This window comes from Trichechus manatus, unplaced genomic scaffold, assembly GCF_000243295.1.
Source record: "Trichechus manatus latirostris isolate Lorelei unplaced genomic scaffold, TriManLat1.0 scaffold00179, whole genome shotgun sequence".
Classification (NCBI taxonomy): Eukaryota; Metazoa; Chordata; class Mammalia; order Sirenia; family Trichechidae; genus Trichechus; species Trichechus manatus.
The window spans coordinates 431810-438346 of record NW_004444115.1 but is presented as its reverse complement, the minus strand read 5'-3'; the positions used below and the strand labels follow the sequence as shown (position 1 = coordinate 438346).

General features: G+C 39.6%; 1 long non-coding RNA gene across 1 annotated transcript; it reads left to right on the top strand.

Annotated features, from left to right (window-relative positions):
• The first annotated feature begins 374 nt into the window (after positions 1–374).
• On the top strand, positions 375–4106 carry LOC111822455 (uncharacterized). Its single transcript, XR_002825711.1, has 3 exons — positions 375–652; positions 1650–1789; positions 4048–4106. It is a non-coding gene; the product is annotated as an uncharacterized LOC111822455 (long non-coding RNA).
• The last annotated feature ends 2431 nt before the right edge of the window (positions 4107–6537 follow it).

The window sequence follows — 6537 nt, the reverse complement described above, 5'->3', positions numbered from 1 at the left end:
CTCCTATTGGTTTCAGAGGCCTGAGCCATGGGATGTACAGGGAGGCAGGTAAGTTGTGACTATGGAAGCAGACTCCACTGCATGGGGCCTTCTGTAGCAGTTTACAATAGCCTGGCAACCGATAGTTACCAGGTGTGGGATGGGGTGTCACATTCCAGTCAGAATCTCATGGAAGTCTGCCTTGTTGCTATCAGAACCCCACAGTAGATTGTTTGCTGTAAGTGCAACCCCCACTCAATATGCCTGCTTCCTCACAGATAGCAGCCTCAGTCAGCAGTCCTCAGCGCCAACCAGAAGTGAGGGTAGACTAACCCAAATTGACCACTGGAAAGGTCTATCCTGTTGGTTTCAGAGGCCTGAGCTATGGGTGAGGCAGGGAGAGTGCTGACTATGGGAGCCGATTCCACTGCAGGGGCCTTTTGTAGCAATTCACAGCAGGCTTGCAGATGACTGTCCAGGTGGGGGAGGGGTTGTCATGTTCCAGATGGACTCCAAGAGAGGTTTGCCGTGTTATCAGAGCCGTTTCTGTAGTATGTTGCCTGTGGGTGTAGCCTCCACTCAAGGTGCCTACTTCCTAGCACACAGTGGCCTCATTCAGCAGTCCTCAGCACTGACCAAAAGGATGAGCAGACAGACCCTAACAGACTCCGCAGTAAGTCTGCCCTATTGGTTTCAGAGGCCCGAGTTATGGGAGTGTGCAAGGAGGCAGATACAAAGCTGACAATGAGAGGAGACTCCACTGCAGGCACCTTTTGTAGCAATTCACAGTAGGCTTGCTGCTGACAGTGTCTGTGTGGGGAAGGTGCTGACACTGTAAATGGACCCCCAGGGAGGCCTGCCTCATTGATTTTAGAACATAGCTTGGGGTCTTGTCTTTTTGTACAGGCAGAATTGTGGTAGTTATAGTAGAAGGCCCTTTTGCTGGGGCCACTTCTCCAGTTCACAGCAGCTGGTGGTCTATATGGCTGGGAGGAGGGCCAGGGACAGTGGAAGAAGCAATTATCCTACCTTATCATTGTTAATTTGTTGATTCTTGCATGTTGGCAGTTCCCCTCTTCTTTCCTTTGTTCCCCTATTCAGACTTCTTCAAAGTAGAGCACTGTTTTCTTGTTATATTTGTGAGGGAGGGTCAGAATGATGGTCTGTTTACATTGCCATCTTCTGGACTGGAGTTTTTAAAAACTATGGCAAACCCTGGCATTTACAGTGGCCACATTTTATCTGCTTGACATGGCCCAAGGGTTTGTAGATACCCCAAGGTCCAAAATAGGCTGTGCTATGCCGTAGCTGAAAGAGGTCAAATTGAGGTCAGGAGAAAGAACCCTTCCTAACAGCAAAATTTCTTGATGATTAAATTTCTAGATATCATTTAATAGATGGCATGTCCTTAATGACTCTGTTTTTACGATTGACTAACCCTGAAACCTTGGACATGCTCTGAGTCTATCTCTCAAGAAATCAACATGAAAGAAATTTGCAATGACCTTCAGGAGTGTACCCTGCCCAGACGTCACCTATATAATCTGCTTTCGCTATCCCTTCTTTGTCGCACCTTCCTGATACTTTCAGTTTGACACTGTCCTATTCAAATCATATCCACTCACAATAAATATACTGTGTTATACAATTTCTGTTGTTTGTGCATTTAGGTTTTTAAGAATTCCTGGTGTCAGGAATGGGATCCAAAGAGGTTTACCAACATCCCCCAGAGCACTTGTTGGACACAGACATGGTGTCACAAAAGCTCTTTCAGCTTACTGTCTCCACGGAGCATCTGGAGGTCATCTAGGTAAGCCCTCTTGGATTCTCAAGGTCTGCTTCTTTTGTGTTTTGGGCTAGAATACAATATTTATGGTTAGTTAGATGAATTTGTTGTTCCATGTCACTTAGGGCTGTCTAAATGGGATCTACCAATCCAAGAAAGCAGCAAGTTTTCCCAGTGGAACTTTGGTTCACTACATGGCCAAGAACTATGGGTCTATGTCTTGTTTGTATTTGGACTTATGGTTTAAGCTCACTAACGACAGTTTGCCAAACCAGTTGCTACTTTGGGGTTCTTTCCAATTGGAGAAACTGATATATTTAAGGTCTAAATTAGAAAATCACTGCACAAAAACTAGAAAACCATACAGAGATGCTTAGTTTGATTGGTAATATGATGCTTCTAAATGTATTCAGGATTCTAAAATAGCCCCTCTAAAAGACACTGTTTCAAAACTGACCAAAGATAACCTTAAGCTCCTTAATGAAACTATTGCTTTACAAAAGGAAAAAAAAAAAAAAAGAGATTCTGAAGACATCTTCCCACATCCCCAAATACTTAGAGGACATCAGGAACTGGGCTCACACCATAAAGCATTCCTTTTTGCTTCCTTCTTCTCTCCAGTCTCTTAGGGACCATGGTAAGAACTCTCAGATCTTCTCTCATTCTTTGAATTGTGCAACCATTCTCACCTTCCTTTTCTGAGTTGTTCCTCTTCCATTAATGTAAACTCATTCCCCCCTAAGATTCCTGTCTAATCTTTTGAGCTGTTGTTGTCAATTTGATCCTATATAGATAGATAGTTCTTAAAAGAGCATAATGCTCAAGGCAGGTCATTTTTACCAGTTAAGCTAAACTACTGTTCAGTTTTAAGAAGACTTCAGGGGATATTTTTGGTTTAAGGTTTAAAGATTATCTTAGGACAATAGTTTCAGGGGTTCATCCAGCCCCCATGGTTCCAGGAAGTCTGGAGTCCATGAGACTTTGAAATTCTCTTCTGCATTTCCCCCCTTCTGATCAGGATTCTTTTATGGAATCTTTGATCAAAATGTTCAGTAATGGTAACTAGGTACCATCCGGTTCTTCTGGTCTCATGGCAAAGGAGGAAGCTGTTCATGGAGGCAATTAGCCACACATTCCATGTTACTCCTCCTATTCCTAACTCTTCCTCTGTTGCTCCAGGTCAATAGAGACCAATTGTTGTGCTTTGTTTGGCCACTTGCAAGCTTTTAAGACCCCAGGCACTATGCAACAAACTTGGAGATAGAACAGAAGCACTAAACATGTTGTTAGGTCAATTAACTGGGATGTCCCATGAAACCATGACCCTAAACCTCCAAACCAAGGAACCAAATCCCATGAGGTTTTTGGTTGTATACAAGCAGCCTATGAAGCTCCTTTTTTTTTGTCATCATTGTAAATATGTCTACATAACTTTTGCCAATTCAACTTTTTACAGGTGTACAGCTTATTGACAGCAATTACAATAATTGACTGGGCTACACTACCCTTAATCAATGCAATTTTTCCATCATTGTTAATGTCCTCCTTTTTCTCCTCCCTCCTGCCCCTGGTAACCACTATTAAACTTTGGTGTCTATACGTTTGCCTTTTCTAGTCTTTTTAGATAAGTGAGGTCACACAACATTTATTCTTTTGTGATTGGCTTATTTTGATCAGCAGAATGTCTTCAAGCTCCATCCATACTGTAGCATGTATCAAGACTTCATTTCTCCTACTCGCTGAGTAGTATTTCATTGTATGTATGTACCACATTTTGTTTATCCATTCATCTGTTGATGGGCATTTAGATTGTTTCCACCTTTTGGCTGTTTTGAATAGTGCTGTAATGAATATTGGTGTATAAGTTTCTGTTTGAGTCTCTGCTTTCAAGTCTTTAGGTTATATTCCTAGGAGTGGAGTTGCTGTGTCATATGGTAGTTCTATTTTTGTTTCTTGAGGAACCATCACACTGTTTTCCACAACTGCTGTGCCATTTTGCATTCCCACCAGCAGTGAATAAGGGTTCAAATTTGTCTACATCCTCACCAATTGTAATGGATTCAATTGTGTCCCCCCAAAATATCTGTCAGCTTGGCTATGACATGACTCCCAGTGTTGTATGATTGTGTAATCTGATGTGATTTCCTTATGTGTTGTAAACTCAATCACTATGACGAGGTTATATGTGATCTCCTTATGTGTTGTATAGTCTGTCACTGTGACAAGGTTATACTGATGACGTCTACAAGATTAGATAGTGTTTTAATCCAATCTCTTTTGAGGTATAAAAGAGAGAAGCGAGCAGAGACACATGGGAAACTCATACTACCAAGAAAGCAGTGCCGGGAGCACAGCGTGTCCTTTGGACCTGAGGTTCCTGTGCAGAGAAGCTCCCAGACCAAAGGAAGATTGATGACACTGTCTTTCCTCCAGAGCCGATGGAGAAAGTGTTCCCCTGGAGCTGATGACCTGAATTTGGACTTGTAGCCTCCTGGACTGTGAGAGAATAAACATCTCTTTGCTAAAGCCATCCACTTGTGGTATTTCTGTTGGAGCAGCACTAGATGACTAAGACACTAACATTTGTTCTTTTCTTTCTTTCTTTTTTTTTTTTATAGCCATCCTAGTTGGAAAGAAGTGGTATCTCATTGTGGTTTTGAGTTGCATCTCTCTCATGGCTAATGACACTGAACATCTTTTCAAGTGTTTGGTGACCATTTGAATGTCCTCTTTGGTGAAATGTTTATTCAAGTCCTAGTTGCTAGTATTTTCATGATGTCGTCTTAAGTCTCAGTTCTTTTCTCTTCCAAGAAAACCTTCCTTGCATCTGTCTTATGAGTAGTGCTTTCAGTAGCTAGTTTGAGAAATTTTCATGTAAATTGGTCTTTTTGAAAAGTGCACTGAAAAAGGATGGATTGTTTATTTTGATTGATATAACAAAGCCTTAAAAAGGACAAATTATTCTAAATTACTTCTCTAAAAGTTTTTTTTAAAGTGTGCAGAATATAGGGTTATGGCAGTGTAATAATTTCCTACCTCCAGATGATATTATTACATTAGATTTTATACCTTCAAAAACTTTATTTTGATTGGTTTAGTGATAAATAAGCACCTATATTAAATTAAATAGTCCTAATATTTCCAGATATTAATCAAAAAGAATTTGTTTTGACAAAGATTTTTATGTTTTGTATTATGTCTACCTTAAAAGTAGTTTCTTAGAAAGCAAAATCTAAGTAATTTATGCTAGATTTTGTATGGAATGTGTTTTATTTAGTGGCAAAAGGAGTAATTTTGTAAAACTAGTAGTTCCAGAATGATAAAAAGAAAGCATAAAACAAACCTAGACGGAAAATAAAAAAAGGTTAAAATGTTAGCTAAGATTTGGTGGATTTATCTATAAAAAAGGGTTATCTTGAAGAGGAGAAGGCTAAACTGCTTACCAAGAGAATAGTAAAGAGAAAAAGTGTCAAGGGACCTCTCCCAACAAGGTGGAGACCTTTTAGCAATATTACAGAACAGGATAAATAAAGTGGACATTGATGAGGGTTAAAATAAGAAAAAAAAAATTCTGTTTTAATAAAGTTATCAGAACTTGGGTGGATCCCCAACATAAAAGAACCATAAACTAGCACTCTCTATTGTAGAGGAATTTTAAAAAGCAAAAGGACAAAAATCACTATGAGACACATCTGAAAACGCCTGGGAAAATGTTTCCACCCCAGCCATAGATTTAAGGTTACATGCATATCAATGAAATGGTAGGGCAGAAGAGAGGCATTTTTGATTCTGAAAATCAGTAGATAAAATCTAAGGTCAGATTGGGGAAAAATACAGGACATGGTAAAAGTTTGAATGAAAATATAGACTATTTAAATAAACTTTATTTCAACAGTAATTATGTATTGTTGTTGTCTTAGGCTGGGTTCTCTAGAGAAACAAAACCAGTTAAGTGTATAAATGTATATATAGAGAGATTTATATCAAGGAAATGGCTCATGCAATTGTAGAGGCTGGAATGTCCCAAGTCCATGCGTCAGACTGGAGGCCTCTCCTAGTTCACGTAGCCGCAGGGGCTGGTGAACCCAAGATCAGCAGGTCAGAGAGCAGGGCTGTTTCTCACAGGCTGTGAAGATTGACGAATCCCAAGATCGGCAGGCAAGATGGCAGGTAAGCTGCTAGCTCACGTCCCAAGAACCAGAGGTCAGATGAACAGGAGCCAACTGCAGGATCCAGAGTGAGCAAAAACTTGAGCCTTGTTAGAGAGTCCACTTACATTTGATGCAGGCCACACCCCCAAGGAAACTCCCTTTCGACAGATTGGCTACTCACAACAGATCTCATCATGGAGGTGATCATATTATATCAAATCTTGTCATAGAAGTGATCACATTATCATATGACTGCCAAACTACATCATAACTGCCAAACTACTGAGAGTCATGGCCCAGCCAAGTTGACACACAACCTTACAATCACAGTTGTATAAAGACTTAAAATAATTTCCAAGATTTTTGGTAATTTACTGATATTAAATTGAGTTAATAAATATTTGTTACAATTTAAGTTTATATACTTTGCTTTTTATGCCACAGACAAAGGATATATATATATATATATATATGGGTCTGTTAATAAATGTGTTCATTTTTGCCACTTACAAGATTGTACTATAAGAGATACATAACAAAGACATAAAGTTTTAAAGATTTATTAAAAGGGTGTTTATTTGATATGGTTAAAGTTTTTATCTATCGTGGCTAAAGGCTGAT